This window comes from Crinia signifera, chromosome 2, assembly GCF_055691185.1.
Source record: "Crinia signifera chromosome 2, ASM5569118v1, whole genome shotgun sequence".
Taxonomy (NCBI): Eukaryota; Metazoa; Chordata; class Amphibia; order Anura; family Myobatrachidae; genus Crinia; species Crinia signifera.
The window spans coordinates 23,647,728-23,670,677 of NC_139218.1; the positions used below are offsets into that span (position 1 = coordinate 23,647,728).

The 22,950-nt window shown below is 44.4% G+C and overlaps 1 long non-coding RNA gene across 1 annotated transcript in view; it reads left to right on the top strand.

Moving 5' to 3' along the window:
• The window catches only part of LOC146058694 (uncharacterized), a 60,685-nt gene extending 37,980 nt beyond the window's left edge, over positions 1–22,705 (top strand). Inside the window, exon 2 of the long non-coding RNA XR_014469902.1 lies at positions 22,151–22,705. This is a non-coding gene — a long non-coding RNA (uncharacterized LOC146058694). The remainder of the gene's footprint in view (positions 1–22,150) is intronic.
• The last annotated feature ends 245 nt before the right edge of the window (positions 22,706–22,950 follow it).

A 22,950-nucleotide genomic window follows, 5' to 3' on the forward strand; every position in this document is an offset into this window, starting at 1 on the left:
AGTTATAGCACAGGTTCTCAAACTCGGTCCTTAGGACCCCACACAGTGGATGTTTTGTAGGTTTCCTCACAGAATCACTAGTGAAATAATTAGCTCCACCTGTGGATCTTTTAAAATGTGTATCCGAGTAATAAGTACACCTGTGCACCTGCCGGGTGACCTGGAAAACGTGAACTGTGTGGGGTCCTTAGGACCGAATTTGAGAACCCCTGAGTTATAGCATAAGGTCATGGGTTCTATCCCCACCATGTGTTATATATACGGGGCAGTACGGACAGTGTAATGGTTAGCCTCCATACTGCCCCATATATATATATAACACATGGTGCCTCACAGCACTGAGGTCATGGGTTCTATTCCCACCATGGCTCTAACTGTGCAGAGTTTGTATATTCTCCCCGTACTTCACCTCCCACAATCCAAATATATACTGGTATATTTGGTAATTGGCTCCTAACAAAATTAACCCTAGAATGTCTGTGCGTGTACATGTGGATGTTGTATGGAATATAGATTGTAAGCTCCACTGGGGCAGGGACTGATGTGAATGTTCAAATCTTCTCTGTAAAGCGCTGCGGAATATGTATGCGCTATATAAGAAACTGTTAATAAATATATAATAATTAAATAAGGAAAAGAAATGGGGGCACAATCAGTATCAATTAAAAATCAGCTGATTGGCTTAGAGCTCAGTCAATCAGCGGCCGCCCAGTTTTTGAATAAGATTTTTTTTCTATGCTCCCACTGTTCGCCACTGCTGACTTTGCTCTCCGGTTCCCCCCCTGCCACGGACCCTGCTCTCCTGCTGCTCCCCGGGTCTACATCTGATAAATCGAGCCGATTTATCACATGTGAAAAATGGCACATCAAGTGCCAAATCTTATCAAGCTCTCCCGGGGAGCTTCCGGGAGAGCTCAGGGGAAGTCGGGGCCGACTTGTCCTTAGGACAAGTCGGCCAAATGTATGGGGGCCTTAACAGCTAATACCGGTATATACATATACATAAGGACAAACATAAAAGAATCCAATGCAAATGCAAACCAGGTGCAGCTTAATTAGCTGTTAGAAAAAGTATTTTAGGATAATTGGAGTGATTTGATATAAACGAGTACCTGTTTCCAGGGTCTTCCATCCTGAGGAAGCCTTGCTGGCGAAACTAGTCGATGGCCAATGCCGTTTGCGCAATACGGCACTGACGGGTAAGTCTGCCGACAGACCCCCTGTACCCTGGAAACAGGTACTCGTTTACTTCAAACCACTCCAACTATCCTAAAAGACTTCCCAACAGCTAATTAAGCTGCACCTGATTTGCATTTGCATTGGACTCTTTTATGTTTGTCTTGTGACCCCCAGTACTTATGTATATGTATACCGGTATTAGCTGTTACATTTATATAGTGTAGTACTGTAGCATACTGCTAGCATACTATCCTATATAATCATTTTTATCGTATTATTATAAATACTATTTGCATTGCTTTTATAATAAATATCCACTTTTATTTTCACTAAACCACTGTGTACGTAATATTTTTCATATTGGAAGTATAGCGCAGGGTGTACATCCCCCTTGTTTCCCTATTGCTCACAACTTTGGGTATTTGTAGTGTACCCACACACCCAGCCGCTGTCTACCAGTATTATTGGTCTGTGGCACAGTCTTCTCTCCCCTCTCACCCAGATCATGGGTTGATATGCCAGATTGATCAACCCGGGATATTTAAAAGTGGCAATATATTGCTAGCAATATATTGCTCAGCAATCATATTGCCCCGTGTCCCGTTTTCACCTGCAACCAGAGATGGTCGCAGATGAAAATTTAAACACTGCTGGGTGAAGAGGCAGGGGATGTCGCTGGTCAGAGGAGCATGTTCCTCCGACCAGCGACCATTCAGGGGCTGAAAACGGGAGCGCGCACCCGGCGATTTATCGCTGGTGCACACTCCAATCACTGGCAATATGGTCGCTCAGCGACCATATTTCCAGCAATTTCAGCCCCTATCGCCCCCGTGTGTACACAGCATTAGACTTCTCCACAACCCGGGTTGAGTCACCTAAACCCGGCAATAACCCAGGGTATTTTGCCACCTTGAAAGGGGTATAAATAAGAACACCTACATACACACAGCAACAGTAATATAAGACCCTATACATAGCCCCAATGGACAGAGAACACAATTATAATTACGCATAGTGTATCACAGTATGCATATCACCCCTATTACACAGCCCCTAAGATAGTACACTTATACATTACCATACCCTCCAACATCTAAAGGGCAGAAATTGGTACAAATTGGGGGTGGGGGCATTGCCATGGGTAAAGGGTGTGTGGCCAGCACACAGTGATTATGCTGATGGTTACACAAATCCTGTGTGCAGCAGCCCTGCATCTTTCTGCTCTGCCTCCCCTACATGTGCTGCTTCCACCTGCCGGACTGTGCCGCTTTGATAGGGGCAATTTAAGCCCCATTTCTAAGCCATCTCACTAGATGGCTTAGAAATGTGCATGGAACGCTCCGTATGCTTATGTACACCCTATAGCGATGGTGATGCACGGTCCAACATGCTGCCATAACCGGCAGGGATAGACAGTGCATGCATTGTCTATCCTGCTTAGAACGCAAGGTTATGCCTATTACCATAAGCAATACCCTGCTCAGCACAGATGGCTCAGCACACATCGCGGGTGCATCACATGTGATCTGTGCTTCAGCACCTTGTTCAGAACGGGGCACCCATCTCCCCATGTGTACACAGCTTAAATAAGAGATGAAAGGAGATATTCGGAATATGGTCATTAAGTCAACCCTAATTAGGTTGCCATTTATTGGGTTGACCAGTGAAAGTCAACCAGGCTTAGGTCGACGGGTTGGATGGTCAACACAAGTATTAGGTCAGCATGGGTTTTTTTTCACATTATTTTGAGTGGACATGTGCCCACAGCTGGTATTTCATACCGTACCATCCACTACAGGTTGGTGGGAGTATAATAGTGTGCTGAATGCAGTGTGGCACTGTGCCCGAAGCATGGCAAGTGCAGTGGTACACTTAGATGGTGTCCATGTCAACGATGTCGACATTCGGGTAAAAAAACATGGAAAACTCATGTCACCATGTCACCTATTTCAAGTGTCAATCTAAGCCCTGTCGACCTTCAGGTCACCCCCAGACTAATACAGCACAGCACTGCACCACTGAACTGTACTAGATCTGAGTTTATTGTGAACAGCTGCGCTCGGATCCCGTCTCAGATCGTGAAGTTCAGGTATGTTCGGATCTCGGAGATCCGAATACGCTCATGCCTACTATATACACACTTCTGTGATGAAGCCACTCCTGAAGCTTCACTGCAGGGGGTGTCTGGTCAGCTTCTATATACACACAAACAGTAGCAGCAGACTGTCATTACACCAGCACTGACCAGACATGTTATTTGTTGATTCAATCACAACCTCTCACCTACAATAGTGCACTTGTGAGAATGTGTTTCTGGTTTTAGTTCTGTATTATAAATTTTAATTTTATTTATTATTATCCTCAATTACATTCCCAGTCCACAGTCACCATGGTGTGCAGTAAGAAAAAGAAAATATTTACATTTTTTTTCTTTATCTTTCTAACTAATGTTAACAGTGGACACTGCACATACTATAACGGGGTGCAATGAAGCAACACACACACAAACTGACTAGTAGACCTGCATTATGGGCCAATGCTAAAAATCACATTGATACCTTCAGAATACTTCAGTATTTATTTGAGAAGCTTTCCCTTATAGGGACCACATCTTTGGTCCCCAAACCACACGAGGTCCCCACTATGTGACTGTGTAAACAGATGCAGGTCCCCACAATGTGATAATTACCAGAAAACACACACACACACACACGTGTGGACCCGGCGTATAAACACTGGCCTCACCATTGGCCAAGTGCGATCTATTTACAGTTACTTATATAGCGCAGCAGATTCCGTTGCGCTTACAGTAGTATAAATGCGGTTTAAAGTATACTGTATACTGCAACATTAGAGTACTTCTTTTGTTTGTGATAGCCTGTCTGTATATCTCCATGGTTATGCCCACATTCAATGATAAGTATTTGCAAACAATGCTGGAAATCTAGATTTCTGTATATTAATATATACATATAAGTGCCTCATGTTTATCAAGCAAACCAGATTTCAGAAATAATGTATGCATATATATAAGTATTAATGGTACTTGTTTCCTAGCGGGGTGACCACTAAGCTATTTGCTTAGTGGGCTATTCTGCGTAGTGAAATCGCATCGCACATCGCATTGCTTGGCTTTTTGTGCCGTGTGATGCGATGAGATCTCAGTAGTTAATTTATTCACTGCACCCTGAGTGGAATGGCATCACACAACGCATCTCATGGCCCTTTTTTGTGGCATGAGATGTGAAATGTGAGATGCGATCTCAATAGTTAATATGGTAAAACACCACCACTCTCCACGTCACCTCGAAGCGTAGCGTGCGCTTTCATACCCCCACTATCCACGTTGGTGTGGAGTTGATGTTATATAGTGTGGCAAGCACAGCGAGCCACCGAGCCCGAAGCGTGGTGAGCGGACGCGGATTACCTTACATGTATTAGTAAATTCTTAAATATTGTGAAAATGACTACAGGGTACAAAGCATTAGGGTTCTATACATGTGATTTTGTTATTGATGTCCAGGTAATGAATCATTCAATTCTTAAATGTAGATTCACTTTTAAAATCCTTTTTGTAACAAATAATCTAAGCATTTACTTGATAAAGATGCTGTCATATGTCATTAGTAATGTACTTGTTGCAAGGTCCCCACTAGTCAAAGGTGAATGTGTGTGAACTATGCAAATAAAATGGAAATGAGGTCCCCATTAGCCATGTTCACTTGGGTTTTTTCAGGTCCCCACTAAGCATGGTCAGAACATTACTTCATAAATTTAGATAATTGAAGTTGTGTATAAGTTAGTAAAGCTATGGATACAGTTACTGATTTTTTTCATACTTCTAGAATGTTTAGAAAGGGTGGTCCCCACAAGTGATGATCAGAAAGTTGGTCCCCGTACAACATGAAAACCAGTATGTGTGTGTGTGTGTGTGTGTGTGTGTGTGTGTGTGTGTGTGTATCACCACTTACACCAGAGCCATACTGGGAGCAAGAGACCATCAGAAACCCATTTCCCATCTCCATATACAGGACTCAGAGTTGCACAGAGCTTTCGATACAGTACATACCCATGCCCAAATCATACCCAGACGGACATACGTATATGCATACATTCGTCTTTGCGCAGAATTGTGCCCTGTGTGCAGAGATCGTCCCTGAACGTACTGTAGAAAACAGAATTTGTACAAAAGGTATAGGATCAATACCAGATAACTAGACTACAATACTTAACAGGAACCTCACACAACCTTATAGCCCCCGATCTGCCGAGCGCTGGTGTCTGGTTTTATTTTAGTCGTATATGTTAAACATTTCATCCAACACATCTTCCTGGGTTCTGTTACCTCTCACTGTCTCCTTCTTTCTGCACTGCTTCTGCCCCGAGTCCTGGATATCACCAATAATTGTCAATGAGCCCATTGAGAGTGAAATTGTCTCTGGCCCTTTGACCCCCGAGCTTTGAGCACAATTTAAACCGTACATGTGGCAGTTTTTGATCAAAGCGAAAACAATACAATTATTTCCTGCTATGGACAGAGGGCGGCAGGATATAAAAGGGATGCTTGGGTAAAGACGTGTAATTGTACAAGACAGGACATTAAAAGTAGTTGAGATGTATTAGTATCTACAATGCAGAGATAACCACTTAGTGGAAGTAGACATGTGCGGTTATACGGGGCCTTACTAGACCTGGAGCCACCAACCAAAACTCTCCTTCTGTTGTTTTAAAATATAAAGCGATTTTTGGGGAACTAGCAAAGTTTTTATCGAATTGAGACGTAAGACTATTATATGGATGCAACCACTGTAAAACACACATATTTACAAAGATACAGTATATAGAGGGAGAAGTTCAAAGGCAGGTATTCAATGACCTAATTCATTCAGTATCCTGTTTTGGATTCGCTGCACAATCGCCGGGTTCCGGAGGGCTGGTGCATTCGCTACCAGCCCTCCCTCACCCCCTATTCAACACCTCAGGGGCTCAGAGCCCCTGGCGATGAATTTTAAACACCCCCCTGGCGAATGACGCGGGGAGCCGGGAGCGTCGGCAGGCAGGGAGATGGAAGCCTCCCTGTCTGCGCCGGACACTGTGGGGGTGAAGGAGGGCTGGCAGGGACACAAGGAGAGCCCCCGGACAGCTGGCAGGGGACTGGGGAGCCGCTGCACTCACTGGTCCCGATCATGCATATTTAATGATCGGGACCAGTGTGCAGTGAATATATGAATATTAATGAGCGGCTCCCGGGCCCCTGCTGGCTAATGTGTAAAAAAATAAAAATTGTAACAAAATAAAAAAAATGAAATATATATTCAAGCACATGAATAAAATAGCATGCCCCTTCACAGAAAAAAAATTCAGATTTTTTGACACAAAAAAAAAAAATCACCTTTAAAATATCACATTCCAGTTCACCTAAAAAAAGATGTCGGTGAACTGCAAAACGGTGAATCATGGCGAAAATCACTGGAGAAAGCAGTTCTCCATTTGAGCATTGAATACACTCTCGGCGAATTTGACTAAAAACCCCATTGAAAACCACCGGCGAATCGCACACGGCGAATCGGCAGATATTCTATGTTCACTTGCAACGAAATGTCTCCATTGAATAGGGAGAATCGTTTTTTTCAGAGGAAAAATTTGCCGTTATCCCGGATAAATGCCAGATTATCTGTAAACTACAGCGAATCTAAAGCATTGCATACTGGCCAAAAGTCTTGGAGAGAGCAGGGGCAAACGCAGGATTTTCAGAAGGGGGTTTCCAGAGGGGCGGAGCAAAGCACGGAGATGGACACTTAGGTGACCCAGTATATGCTTTGATGTCCCGCGGGTGGTAGGGGGTATTATATCAACCGCTCAGCATGTAGGGCATGGATCAGTAATTTTCACTAATTATCCTTTAATGCACAGATGGTGGGAGATGAGGTGGGAGACGGGGGCATTGGGCTGAATGAAGGGGCCCCATAACTTCCGGGGTGGTAGAAGATGTTTAATACACAGAGGAAGGGTGTATAGTGGAGTGGGCTTATTAATCATAATTTTCTGGTGGGAGGACAACTTGCTTGACTGCAGATATCTCCAGTTCCCGGAAATAGATTTCTTAGATTTTAATGTAATTAAAAACTAGAGGATCCCACCTACCAAATGGTATTGGGGACTAGGGGATCAGACTTCAGGAGGCAGAGCAAACTGCCAACGAGTATATAAAACTACATACCAGGTGTGTGGAGCTGGAGCAGTAACCAGCTGCTGGAAGGCTGATATCTCTGGTTCTGGGAACAGGAGAGACAAGCTTCTAGTGTCCATCAAAGGGGGAGAGTCCCAGCTTTTGTAATATACCCTCACATAAACTCTAATTCAGACAGAACCTGAAATATCTGACTGGGAAGAGCAATTAAAAGGCTTGGATAGGGACCACTTCTTTGAAGGCAGATATCTCCGGTTCCTTAGGTCCGATTTTAAAAATTCTTGTACTAATGGAAAGAGGGGACCCTCAGCTTTCAGCCTAGGGCCCTTAGACTCCTGAGGGGGTTTCTGGGTACTCGGAAACCCCCCCTGCGTGCGCTACTGGAGAGATAAAGTGGAGATTCGTAAATAGCAGGAAAAAAAAAAAACACTCCAAGAACACTGACACAATGGGGTCAATTCAATTAGAGCCGGATCCATTCCTACTGTACATGGATTTGTCGGAATGGATCCAACAAGCCCTTTTCAATGAGCGGCCAAATCAGACAGTCGCTCACCCAGTGCCATGCTCCCCACCTCATCTCCTCAATCCGACATTTTTAAAATCGGATTGAGAATGTCGGAAACAGGACAAAACCTGTCAAATTTGGCCCAGTTTGCAACAAAAGCATGCGGGTTCCTGAAAAAAATAAATATATATATATATAATAGGTTGAATCTTGGATTCGACTAAAAAAAGTCTGAAACTGCCGTTTTCTGTCAAACAGCGGTTTCCAACTCTAATTGAATAGACCCCTATGGGAGGTATTTAATTGGTGCCAAATTTTTCCGCTAGGCAAAAAGTAATCACTTTTTGACATTTTAAGGTGGTGATTTTTCACCTGGGTCGAATTTCGGCATGGTGGTTAGGCAAATTACTAGCTGATCCATGTTGTTTTGTCGAAATGCAGGCATTTTTGGATGATTTCTACTGAGTTTTCCCTGATGCAGTTTTGACCCCACAAAAAAGTGAAACTGCATCTGCACAAATGGCCTTAAAAACACCCGCAATTGACTACATAGGGATGGGAATACAAATGAGACAAATTGAATACCCCCTTAGGTAGTAATTTTATGTTAGGCAATCAAAAGTCCCTGCATGGATAATATAATCCATGTTCCATGAATTTAAAAAAAAAAATGAAATGTGACTTTAACTTCCGCACGTGACATTTTTTTTTAGCTTAGTCTCTTCTGCGGCTAAAAACTCATTCCTAAAAATAGTAATATAGATTTTAGCTAGAGATGAACAAATTGTCTGTGCAAAGGAAGTGTCAAGTTTCTATGAAGTTTTAGAGTTTCTCTGCCGGGGAATCTGTGCTGAAAATCACCCCGGAGACAAAAACAGAAATTTGGATTATAGAAGAATAAGTTGCACGCAGAAGCACATTGCCTGGGAACGACTTTTATGCAAATTCCGACATCAGCTTATTCTTTCATACCCATCCATTCGGCCAAATGTGCAACTTTAATGGACACCGCCATTTTCCGCATCATCGAAACTTGCATTAGTCCTATGGCTGGTGCAATTCCTCCGTTTTACTACGCCCCCCTATTCCTGCATCTGTGCAACTACTGTAATCACACACCCACAACACGATGACACAATCGTGCCACCACCAGTGCCGGATTTCCCACTAGGCACATCAGGCTTGGGACTATGGACAGCACCTACTGGGGGAGGCACAGCAGTTACCGCTTTTGCATGGCCGACGCCTCCAATGGCATCTTCTTAGCACTTCACCCAAGTGGGCAGCGACCTTTAACCTCTTTTGCAAGGCTGCCAACCACCTGGGACTTGCATGGTGTCTTCCAGCTAATATTAGCTCAAGCAAGGAGACGCGTCAAGCCGCTATTGGCTCACCGTGGTAAAAAATGGCGCTGCAGTGAACAAAAAACGGCTTGCCATGACATCATCCCTGGTCAGGCCTAGGAGTAACCTGAACATTAAATCCTCCACTGGTAACCACACCTCCGGGCAGCCCACCTTTGTGCTCAGAGCTGGTCTTAGGCATAGGCAAACTAGGCAATTGCCTAGGGCATTTGGAATGCCTAGGGGCACCAGCAGCTTCTGCTGATTAAAATGATATACAGCATGTCTATATTCTGTGTGTGAGTGAGGCTGTATCTGCATATGAAATAGTGTATTCATGGAAATCACTGTAACATAGCATTCTGTACGCAGGTACAGCCACAGTCGCACACAGAATATAGGCATGCCACATATCATATATCATTTTAATCATTGGAAGCTCCTTGTGTGTGCTGGTCATAACAATGCAAATAAGACGAATTTTCAGCAAAAAAGGCACCCAACGTTAGCAGAACTGGCCAGGAGCTGCATGTATGAGGAAACATCTGTATCCAAGCAGAGGCAGAGGTCACAGTGTTAGCGGCTGTGCGAGTGCTGTCTGTGGGTGGGTTGGTTGTGCAATAGTGTTCGGCATATGTGTAAGGGGCATTATGTGTGTCATGCATAAATGCATTAATAATGTGCGACATACAGTATGTGTAACAGGCATTATGTGTGTCATGTGTATAAAGGCATTAATAATGTGCAACATATGTGTAATGGGCATTATGTGTGTCATGTGTATAAGGGCATAAATAATGTGCAACATATGTGTAAGGGGCATTATGTGTGTCATGTGTATGAAGGGCATTAATAAACGTTGGCATAATGTGTAAGGGGCATTATGGTTATAAGGACATTAATAATGTGTGTCATGTGTAAGGGGCATTACTGTGTGGTATTATCAGGGGTGCCAAGAGAAAGGGGTAGGGGGTAAAAATTACCCAGGCCAAAGTCTGATGGAAGGGCACAGTGGGGGCCCTGGGCCCCCTCCCCTTAAGTGTCAGCAGCAGCTGCAGCTCTTCTCCTCTGCCCAGCACACACTGCTTTGTGCTGGGTTGCAGTGTGGCCATGGAGGTGCTTAAAATACAATATTTTCTCAGGATTTTTTTCTAAGGGTATAATGTGAATAATGTGAGGAGTAATGTACATAAGGTAAAGTGGTACTACAGTGTGATGTAACGTGAATAAGGGACACCATCGCATGATAATGTGAATAAAGTTGCACTACTGTGTGGCATAATTTGAATTGTAGGTACTACAGTGTGGCCATGCCCCTTCCCAGCAAGAACACACCCCTGTTTGGGCTGCGAACGGAATGTGTACACTGTTTCTATTTAAAATATTGTGGGTAGGAGCACCAAAATGATGACTGCTATGATGAGGGTTGATGGTGTTGGGAAAGGGGGGCAGAGTCAGAGGCGGAACTAGTGGCGGTGCTAGGGGGCACCAGCCAAAATCTTGCCTAGGGCGTCATTAAGGCTAGGGCCGGCTCTGTTTGTGCTGGCCACACCCCCTATGCACAGCAGGGCTGCTCACTCCCAGGCTGAAGACCTCGAACCCTTCAAGAATCAACCGAAATTTGATGAACATTTCTCGTTCCTGACACTGATTTATAAGTGTTTTTTTTATTTGCAGTTTAGGGTTTTTGTGACCGATAATTACAGTTTTAAATCATTTGCGGAGGCAGGAAACCTTTGCCCGTTCCAGCGCAGCCAGGTACACACACACACGTGAGATAAATGTGTTTAACGGAATATTTATCCTGTAATTAGTATAAAAAGCTCCGCAATCTCTCAGCTCTGATTTACATTGGAAGTCAGGATGAAAGGCAATTAGGCTACAGATGATTCCCTCAGAGGCTCCCGTAATGCTTAAAGTGACATTTAATGTAAATAGGTACAGACTGTGCTTTCTCTCTCGTTCGTTCTATAATTCTCCCTAAAGAACTTGGATTCATTTCCTATGCGCTGGAAAAGTATCAAAGAGATACATGTAGTGCCCACGATATTTAAATATGTTTGCAGTTTAAGTTAGGCCAAATATGTACATATGCTCTCTAGTGATTGGCCGGGAGTCAGTAGGAATTATTATCTTTATTTTGATTAAAGATGTGAGAATTGGCATTTCATCACCTCCCCCTGACCTGGTTTGAATCCAGACCTGGTCTGCTGCCGATTTGTCGCTGATTTGCTTAAATAGATCAAAGCCCAAGTCGAGCAGGCATAAATGTGGTTCTGATTGTTCACCTTAAATATCCCATGTAGGACAGAATTACCCTGCGCGCACAGAAACAGAAGCGTACCTAAACCAGAGCCGGCTGCACTTGCCAAATAAACATGCACAAGACATCTTCCTTACACCTGGAATAAATGATTTAACATTTAACCAACCCCAGCACAAAAGCCGCTTCAGTCTTCAGTGTATCAAGTGAGTTGAAGTCAGGTCTGGATTTAGAAGTAGGCAAAACAGGCTGCAGGTTAGGGGCCTCCACCACAAAGGGGCCCCCGCTAGCAGGAAGCAGGGCCGCATGCTATTTCGCTATTGTCTGATAATAGTTTTCAATGTGATACAAAGACATCAAGGCGGGATGTACTAAGGGAAAAATGTGGTAAAAACACCCGTTTTGGGGGGGTTTTACCACATTTTCAAATGTATAAAGACCTGGCCTGGCCGCCGCGTCTTCACCGGGCAGGGTATCACCACCTTTGGGTGGCGATACCCTGTAAAAGCCTATGGGTTTCTTATCGCCGCCCGCCACAGATGCTGACCTAGTCCCGTCCTCTGTCAAACTCCTCCTCCCCCCTAGCAACATGTCACAGTCGGAGGTTCTTCCGGCTGCAGGGGGAGGAGGAGGTGCCGGGAACAGCGGCTGAAGCCCAGGATGGGACTAAGACCCCGCACACCACATCACAGGTATCGCGGAGGGCCTCATTCACCACATTGCAGTGCTAGTCACATATGTTTGTACATAGCATCGCGGCGAGGGGCGGCGATGTATTTTGGTAATAGTTATCATAAATTCAAAATTACACCCAAAAACCCTGAGTACCTCACAAACAAAACACTGCTGTTATGTAACACATAACAAGGCTTTCTCCATAATTGTATTACTACACAAACTAAGCCACAAACCACAAGTATTTTGTAATTGTAATATCATCTCATCAAGCCTATTGTAATATATTGCATGTACCACATCCCAAATCACTTTATTTATTTATCAAACACACACTGTACGTGCATCACCCAGATAAGAGGTGAGCTTCTGCCTGTCTTGTAACTGTTATTGTGATTGTACAATTGTTTGGGGTCACTTAGATATTTCCTTATTTTTGAAAGAAAAACACTGTGTTTTTCAATGAAGATAACATTAAATTAATCAGAAATACACTTGTTACATTGTTAATGTGGTAAATGACTATACTAGCTGCAAATGTCTGGTCTTTCAAGGTATATCTACAAACGTCTATAGAGGCCCATTTCCAGCAACCATCACTTCAGTGTTCTAATTGTACATTGTGTTTAATTAATTGCATTAGAAGACTAATGGATGATTAGAAAACCCTTGAAAACCAATGTGCAATTATGTTAGCACAGCTGAAAATGGGTTTGCTCATTAGATAAGCAATAAAACTGGCCATCCTTTGAGCTAGTTGAGTATCTGGAGCATCACATTTTATGGGTTTGATTATACTCTCAAAATAGACATAAAAATAGAACTTTCATGTGAAACTCGATAGTCTATTCTTGTTCTTCGAAATGAAGGCTATTCCAAGGGAGAAAGTACCAAGATTCTGAACATTTCCTACAATGGTGTGTGCTACTACCTTCAGAGAACAGCACAAACAGGCTCTCACCAGAGTAGACAGAGAGGTGGGAGGCCCCGATGCACAACTGAGAAAGAAGACAAGAACATTAGAGTATCCAAATTGTGAAGAAGTGACTCCGGATGGTGGCCTTCTAGGCAGAGTGGCAAAGAAAAAGCCATATCTGAGACTGGCCAATAAAATGAATTAATATGGGCATTGAAAAGAAAATACATTGGACAGAGGAAGATTGGGAAAAAGTGTAATGGATTGCCTAGAAGGCCACCTATTCACTGTAAATGTTGACACTGGCATTTTGTGGGTACCATTTAATAAAGCTGCCAGTTGAGGACCTGTGAGGTGTCTATTTCTCAAACTAGAGACTCTAATGTACGTGTCTTCTTGCTGAGTTCTGCACCAGGGCCTCACACTTCTCTTTGTGCTCTGGTTAGAGACTGTTTGTGCTATTCTCTGAAGGGAGTAGTACACACTGTTGTAGGAAATGTTCACTTTCTTGGCAATTTCTCGCATGGAATAGCCTTCATTTCTAAAATCAAGAATAGATTGTTGAGTTTCACATGAAAGATCTAATTTTCTGGTCAATTCGAGAGTATAGTCGAACCAAATGTGAGATACTCAACTAGTTCAAAGGATGGCCAGTTTTATAGCTTCTCTAATGAGCAAAGCCATTTTCAGCTGTGCTAGCATAATTCCACAATGGTTTTCTAACCATCTATTAGTCTTCCAATGTAATTAGTAAACAAAATGTACCATTGGAACACTGGAGTGATGGTTGCTCAGATTGGGCCTTTATACTCCTATGTATACTGTATATTCCTTTAAAAAACAGACGTTTGCAGCTAGTAGTCATTTACCACTTGTATAGAGAGTATTTGTGATTAATGTAATGTTATCTTCAATCTTCAAAAAACCTGCTTTTCTTTAAAAAATTTCTAAGTGACCCCCTAAACTTTTGAACGTTAGTGTTTATTAGAAACTGTATTGCACTGTATTGCACAGATTCACAAACTCGGTCCCCAGGACCCCACACAGTGCATGTTTTGCAGGTGAAATAATTAGCTCCACCTGCGGATCTTTTAAAATGTATCAATGAGTAAAGAATGCACATGTGCACCTGCCAGGTAACCTAGAAATGGTGTGGGGTCCTGAGGACCGAGTTTGAGAACCCTTGATGTATTGTATATCTTTACAATGCCCTCGGTGATGTTCTCCAGGGGTTAAAATGAGGGGGAACGGGTTGAGTTCCACCACCTCTAATTATAGGGTGAACTAAGAGAGAGTCACTGAGGCCTGGGCAGAGTCAGTAAGGCCTGGGGCTGGAGTTGGACCCTCCCTGGGCTGAGATCCATGCCATGATGTCTCCTGGGGGCACGCGGTACCCTCGCATAGCTTTCCCTCACCTCTACCACCGATGGTCGCTGGGAGCCTAAATGCCTGGATGCCGGGGTCGCGGGATAGATGCCTGCAGACCTCTGTGTGGGGCCTCCCCTAGGCCGGACCGCTGCTGCCGGGGGGGGTCCCGGTCTTCTCTCCTCTTCACTCTTGGAGGCCGTCTCAGCTCGCGATCCCGCAGTGGGGCTGGGGGGCTCACTCGCTGCCGGGGGTGAGCAGCGCTGCCTCTTCCCTCTCCTCACCGCCACCTCCCTGCTGCCCGCTGCACGTCGCCCGCTGCTCCGGAGGCCGGGGATTGTAGGAGCTCCGTGGATGGGGGACCAGAGCTCCACGTGCATGCGACCATCCCTGGCCCCACCGTTTATGTTCCAACATGTAAAGCATTGTCTCCAACCAGGGGGTCATGCACGGTTGTGTATATTTGGCCACTACAGAAATACCATGACATAAGTAATGCTGTAGGGGTCATCCATTTCCCCCCCCCCCCTCCCACACACACACCATCACCCCTCATGTCAATGCTCCTGCCCATGGTAGCAAATCACCACCTAGGGTACTTTATATATTTGATTTTTAAATTACATTTATTTTAATTCACCATTCTGCCCTCACTCATATAACCCCCTACCTGGATATCTTCAATTAGGTCAGCACAGGTGTCTCCTGAAATGCTTTGTGATGCTGTTCACATTCCTATGATTTGATAGGCTACTGGTTGACCTATTATATTATTATATTGCTCTATGAATGCTCCCTCGGAAGTTGCGAAAGTTTGAGACAATAAAAGAACATTTTAGAACTGAGAAGAAACATTTTGAACTATACGGATACAGTACTTTCCCTTTTATGCAATTCATTCATTTTTTTGTTTTTCCAAAAGCTCATTAATAATGGTGACAAGTGAGCACTCACTATAAACACATCCATCACGAGTAATAAACCTCTATCCTGATTAAAGTGCTGAGCTTTTTCTGTCCAGCTGACTCAAGTGTTGAGACCTATGTTCCGTGTTGCTAAATATAACGCTGCCGATGATATGCCAAGGGAAGTACAACGAGTGCCAATGCTCATATTTACTTGCAGATTTTATTTTGTGTGCTTTTGATTTCCTCTGATACGTTGTCCAGGATTTCACAGGAAAACGGCTGGAACACGGGCCAAGATGAGGTCTGGGATTGACAGCTCAGAAATACGTGGGCCCCATCTTACGTGTTTATCCAGCGTATTATGTCTACACCCCTCCATGTCCAGTGACACAGAAAATATTAAAATCTCTCTTCCTTGGAATGTCTGACAATGGGGCCGATTCGTTCCTATAGGGGGTCTGAGCATGCACGATAATGTGCATGTGCAACTACGGCGGTGAGCACCCTTGATGAATATTTCATTCCCCAGAATGCTCGCTATCTGATTGACAGACAGGGGGTGGGCCCTCCAAATGTTAATGGGCGTGCCCACAGAAACGGTGGTCTCGCCCATAGAAACGCTGGGTGGGCCCGTCAGAATGCAGGTGTGTCCTTTCCTGCTCAAGGCAGGTGGCGGATGTCACATGATGCCAGCACCGCCCCCAATTCACCGAGAAGCGTTCAAATGAAACGTAAGTCCTGGCTTATTACGTACAGAGGAAAAATAATTCGGTGGTGAGTAACCATCAAATGATTTTTCCCTCTATGCGGCCACATGCGAGCGGATTAGTTTGGGGATGCGGGAGGCAGGGGGGCGTGTGTTTGGTGGGGTGGGGTTTTTCATGCTCGTTAGGCAGCAAATATACAGATGAAGCCGCTCCCATCACGCCTCCGTACAGCACCATACCCTTCCATCTGAGCCCAACTCTTGCACATCTTCAACTTCCTGTGAGCAGGGCAGCCATCAGGGGGGGTGGGGTAGGGGGGGTGGGACTCCATTCCCGGGCTCAGACAGAAAGGGGGCCCTGAACTGGACTCTATCAAGTATAATTTATCATTAAAAAAAAAGTTCACATTTCCCATGAAGCAATGTAGAGGTTGAGTAGTGTGGTCAGTGCGGTGGACACCAGAGGTCTCAGACACACTGGGAATTCAAGAAGGGGAAGGGGGGCCTTGCCTATGTTCTCTCTCCTGGTCCCCACAATTTCTTATGCAGTCCTGCCCGTGAGCTTAGTGCTCCAAAATCCACCAAGTTAGCAGAACAGTGAGGCAGCAGGGACTAATGCCCAAATAACCACAGAACCAACAATTGTCAGTGCCTATAGACCTAGTGCCCAATTGTTGTTCCCTTACGCCCTTGAAGTCTAGGGAAAGTATGTATAGATGCTTCACTGAGGCATTAATTGGCCTGCAGAGTGCTCTCTGGAGATCCAGGGGACTGTCGTTGCCAGCATCTCTTAGGTCTTCCATCTCCTGTTGGTAGTTTTATGGGGCAGCCTTCACGCAAATGATTGCGGTTGTATGAGGGCTACCAGCGTCTTCTTTTCCTCTCTCCATTTCCGCGGTTTCTTCTGTTCTTTCAATGTGTCTTCTTGCTTCAGGATTAGGTCCAGATCTTCTCACTAAACTGTCCAGTTGCCAGCCGAAACCTTGGGCGGTTATTTTAGGTCGGGCACTCATTAGACAGGTCGGTGACTTGTCATGTTCCTGAATCACTCTCTGATGCCACACTATCAGGCAGGGCCAGTGTAAGGCTTCTCAACACCCTAGGCAAAACTTCAACTTACTGCCCCCCTCCCCCCATCCATACTGCCACCAATATCCACTTTCCAACCCCTTAAGGCATACTTGATTAACATTCTTGAATGGCGGGGAGGCCCCCAAAAGTCATGTGGTCCTCCCAGCCCCCCTGGAAGGTGGGCAAGTCCCCTGCTTTCCCTGGAGGCCCTCCACACCCTCCCCTTTTCTACCCACAACAGAGTACAAGGAGGAGGGGGCAGCAAAGTGGTAATGTATGCCTCAATGGAAAGTATGGAAGTGAGGTCTTAAAACTTCCACAGCCGTCACCTGCATTAACTACCACAAGGATCCTCGTAGACATCCTTGATTTTTTGATTTGCAAAATTGGTGGCGCCCCCCGAGGTCCTGGCGCCCTAGGCAGCTGCCTAAAGCTGCCTAATGATAGAGCCGGCCCTGCTTTAAGGTGAACATCACAAGCGGTTTTGGTGTCCCTCGATCTGGGAGCGTGGTTGAACATATCTAACGGAACAAAACTGTTCTTCTTTTCTACTGACTGACAGCAATTTACTGACCGTTGTCAGTCATGACTGACCTTCTTCCACGCAATCTAACCCATAATATTAGGCTGAGGTAAAACTTAATAATAAATTAAGTTCGGTCCGTAAAAAAAAAATGTGTGAAAAAGCCTCGAGACTGGCTTCAATCACGTCTACCCAGAAGAGCTGGAAAAGACGGAATTTTAGCATTGCCAAAAATACATAAAGGATGGTGTTTTTCCTTTTTCAATCCCACTTCTGAGATAGTCAAACATTCGGCATCTGCCAACAGCCATAATCCCCTTGTCTGGATATTTTTATTAAATGGATTCCTAAATCCTGCAATGGAACCTTAAATTCACCATGTGTTTCTCCTCTTTGCTGATGTCACCGTCCACCTCCTCATAATGACTCACTAACATGATTGCAGAACATGACTGCAGGCAGCGCGCCGTGCCAAATTCTGCATCTGAAATACCAGCTCTCCATAACCTGTTGAAATAAGATTTCAGTTTGTATCCCAGTTGATGCCGAATGAGCCGGAGCGAACGCTCTGTGGGATTATACTGTTGCCGTCTAATTGAGAAGGGTGTGAAAGACCGGGATCGATGAAATTACAAGCAAGGTGTTGAAATATGTCACCGAGTTTGGGAAACAGAAAAGGGTTTTAATTTGTTTTCCATATAATAATAGCAATATCTCGCAGGGTGTTAAGTGTCTCAGGGATAGCTGACTGATAGCTAAATTGAAAGTGTGTAAAACGAGAATTATTCAGGCAGGTAAATGACTGCTAATATCATTATAGGGGATGCTGGCCGTGTCGTGAGACTGTTCCATTACAGAAAACATAGGACTGGTGTTATAACGGACAGGGCCTGTGTGTAACCGTGCAGCCATCCCGCTGGAATGTATGGCAGCCGAACAGAAGCAACTGAAAGAGCCACTTTTGGGAAAAGCGAATTTCATAAACATTCCCACAGTTTTTCACATAGGGATTAGCAGGCGATTCATCAGTAGTGTGATGTACTTGTATTAGTAATTACTAACAGCATGAGGCGGGCAATCGGTCATTATGACTAGCTTTGGTACACACCGGGGGAAATCTAATAGCACTGGGGAGATTCTGGTGAGTTGCCTGATGTTTTATAGTGATAAAGCCAAGTTGGTTTTTCGGACTGACTGGCTGGACTCTTACCTATGCTCATAAGTAAAAAAAGAGGGGGTTAATCTAGTTTAATCTGTCCCCCACGTGTTCGAACGGGGGTCCGATTTTTAGTGAGTTATGCTCATGTGCAGACGCTTGCTGCGGGCGGGCGCGGCAAACTGCATGTTTGCCGTACCACTCACACCTAGCAGCGCAGGCATGGGGCGGGGGGCATAGCCCACGGGCAGGGCCGGCGCCACCACTAGGCAGCCTTAGGCATTTGCCTAGGGCGCCGGCCGCTGGAGGGCGGCAGTTTGGAGCTGGTCCCCCCCACCCCCATCACCCAGCAAGCAGTCCCATCCCCGGGGAGCGTCGTGGCATGGCGACCTGCATCACTCTGCAAGCTCCCCCCCCCTGGAAAGTCACGGCACCGGACCGGACCCAGCAACCCCCCTCCCCTCCCTGGGGAGCGTTGCGGTGGCTAGCGCCGCATTGCACGGCAAGCGCCCCCCCCCCCGGAACGTCACGCGCCGCTCGCCGCATCGCTGGACCCGGCAAGCCGCCCCTCCCTGGGGAGTGTCGCGGCTGCGGCCAGCATCGCACGGGTAAGTGATTGAGCACCGGGGTGCCCCCCCCCCCTCCCTGCCTGGGGCGCTCCGGTGCCTAGCACCGGCCCTGCCCACGGGAAAGCCCAGTGTTTCCCATGAAAACACATGGTAATGGCCCATGACGCGGGTGCGGGGGTGGGCAGGTTACGTTAGCCACAGAGGGGTCTCTGATCTGTGAGGGCTGGAAAAATTATTTCTCTCCTGCACCCAAGGCTGTGAATGGATGTTTATGCAAATCATCCATAAGGCGGATTGCATACTGTGAGGGGGGTGTGGGCGGCCGTGCGGGCGGTGCTTGGGGGACTCGCAAGGCACCATATTGCAACCCCCCACCCCATATTGCAACACCCCCCTCCTACACAAACACACCTTTGCAACCACCTCCACCACCACCGGCGAAATAATACAAAATCGTAGTGAGTTATGAAGTTTTACACTGCATACAAAGAGACACTGCGCTACTTTATTACAAATTCATCCTTCTCCAAAACACTGGCTTACCCCCAACTCTACAACCTCTAATGAGAACCTCACAGATGTGGCTGATTGCCCATAATTAGTAGTCAACAAGTTTGGAATCCAAATATTTGCCGGAAAGAAGTAACGTTACTGAAAGAGGTCTCCTCAACACAAACACCAAATTATGATCGCGTAACAAAACAAATTCTCATCTGCATATTCACTACATTCTTTTAATAATTTGGGACATATTTGGGATATGCAACCGGGTGAACAAACCCATTGCTTCCTGCGATGAAAACCTCTCGTAAAACCTGATAGCTGAGAAAAACGAATCAGAAAGCTCACGATTCTCCACTACACATGGGCTGCATTAGCAGCAGGAAAGATATTTTTCCCCACCATCCAATTAATGCCAAAAAATTATAAACTGGATTTTTTTTGGATATTCTTTCTGGAAATCTTTTTGATCTGATATAAGCAGAAGAGAACCGAGTGCCATGAATGTAATAGAAACAGACTGTAATTAAAAACGGTTAAGAAAATTAGAAACAAAAAAATGACAGCAGTGCATTAGCCTATAATTTAAGAGGAATGTAGTTAATCTGACTTTGTTATTCCATTTCTCTAACAGACATCTAATAAAGGGATTTATTTTCTTGATCCATACTTGGCAGATCACTGGAAGTTATGCTGAAAATGAATTTATTCGGAGATCTAAATTTGCTAATCTATTGCCTGGTAATCTCGCGCAACAATTCTCCCTTTTACAGTCAGGTGGCCCTGTTCTATTAGGAGCCCATTGATCATACGTTAAAGTAGGTGGAGAGGAAAATAATCACCTAGCAAAGTCGCAATGAAGTAACAAAGCTATTAATTGCATAGATAAGGTGCTATCTGCTGCAGTAATGTTGTCCACAGTTACCATATCCTAGTATGGGGACCCACATTCATTGAATGCTGCAACTGATGTTATGTTGATGTCAATCGATGTTCATACAGGGTCACAGTGGATATTTCATAGAAATGAACGCAGAAGTGTGTTGAAATGTATGCAATTATGGGAAAGGGCTGTAGGCAATGGCCACAGCACTGTTAAACTCTTAGATACTAATTTGCTGTTCACACTAATATATAACTTGTCTGTTGTAAAGATCCAACCTCTGGAAGGCTACTGTACTCTCTTGTATGGAGAGAGAACAATGTCCTGTATATAGGATAATCTGGGCTAAGGAGAGAACTGGGCTAAAGAGAGAAGGATATTTCATCATCATGGCTGATTGTGGCACAAATTCTAGGAAACACAGTATTTGGCCAGATTAAGGGCCACATTAAATTGACCAAGGGCCTATTGACAACAAAAGTGGAGGGGTGGGACCAGTGCAGTCTGACTGTATCCAGTGCTATGTGGATATAACCAGTTGTGTGTAGGTGTGGCCAGTGATGTGAGGTGTGGTCTGTGCCATGTGGATGTGATGAGTGATAAGTGGGTGTGGCCAATGCAGTGAGGGTGTGACTAGTGCTGTGTGGGAGTGGTCAATGCCATGTGGGCATTTACACCCCTACACCATTGGCTGAAACAACTCTATGTGAAAATATGTAATAAGAACTTTATGAAGAAATTAGAAATGCAATTTTAATACTAGTGATCTATGGCCAGACATGTGGCCAGTTGGGAAACTGCTCATCAACATGCTGCAATAATAACAGGCCTATTTTTATTAAAGGGCCTATGGCTGCAATGCCACTCCCCCCGCCCCCCTTTACCCATTGTTATTTTAGCCATAGTGTGGGTCTAGCCCATGAGTGAAAGAAGGGAAATTATTTATTGCATATGCCTATAATACTGATTAAATTTTGATTTAAAATGTTTCATCTTCATTTATAATACAGCAGAAGCACTTATACTAGTTTCACAGGCAGTATGAAAGGCAGGCCTGTCATTGCCGGTATGGTAGTGCCGGTACCAAAGACATGAAGGCCCTGGGGTTTAGAGGGCATTGTTTGTAACCTGTTGACACCTGACATGCCTCTTGTACTAGGAGAGGGGGCTTTTTATTTAGTGAGACATTCCATTTGGGTCTCAATAACATTCTTCATTATTAGGCTGCTTTCCCTTTGGTTAAGACCAGAAAATGTCTGCCTCCTCTGTATTTTCAACAGGCATATTTTAAGTCACCTTTATTTTCCACTGCTGCAATGTATTGTTAGCGATGAAGTTTGTTTACCATTCAGCAAACTATTCCTATTATCCTGACACTTTTCCATTTCTCTTAGGAGAGAATGGAAGAGGCCCCCGGGGTTTTGCAATAAATACAAAATAGCACAAAAATGGAATGAACCCAACAAGAGTCTCTAGTTTTGGAGCACGCATTCGAAACAGGACGGTGATGCACAAAAACATCACATCATGGTAAAGAGCCAGAAGACTCGCCCAAAAGGCCTCCCAACAGAATCAGAGGAGTTGGCTGGATGAAACCGAATATTTTATGAGGCAGAAGTACCTAGTAAAACTGGATTTATACTTATGGCAGGTTTCAAAGAGCCAAACCAAAATGTTTTATCCAAGAAGGTTAAGAGACCTCAATGTAATACAATAACACTAAAACACTTGCTCAAAACCAAAGATCAAATGTCACTTTCACAGTTTATTCCTTGTAAACTACAGCAAGTGTCTTTATTTAATGTTATTTAAATTCTCGTACACCAAACGTGTGTTCCTTTTGTGATGTCAAGGTTGTTTTTCCTGTTGCCAGATCTGTTAAGCATCTTTTGTTTTCAAATTGTTTTCAATTTGTAAAATTCTACACAATAAAGATGACAGTTACCCAATCAACTGATACATATGTTCTTATTGATTCAAGCAAACCATTTTTTACTTTCTTTATTTTTTTATTTTTTGATATTAAAAATGATATATGGTCATCATTAAAAAATGTTTAGAAATGTATATTTTTTTTATACATGTGTATAAAAAAATATTTTATACTGAAAATAACAATTTATTGTTAGTTGTCATCTACTAATAGAGCAGTGATTTCCAAACTTTTTGAACCATGGTGCTCTAGAGCATCAGA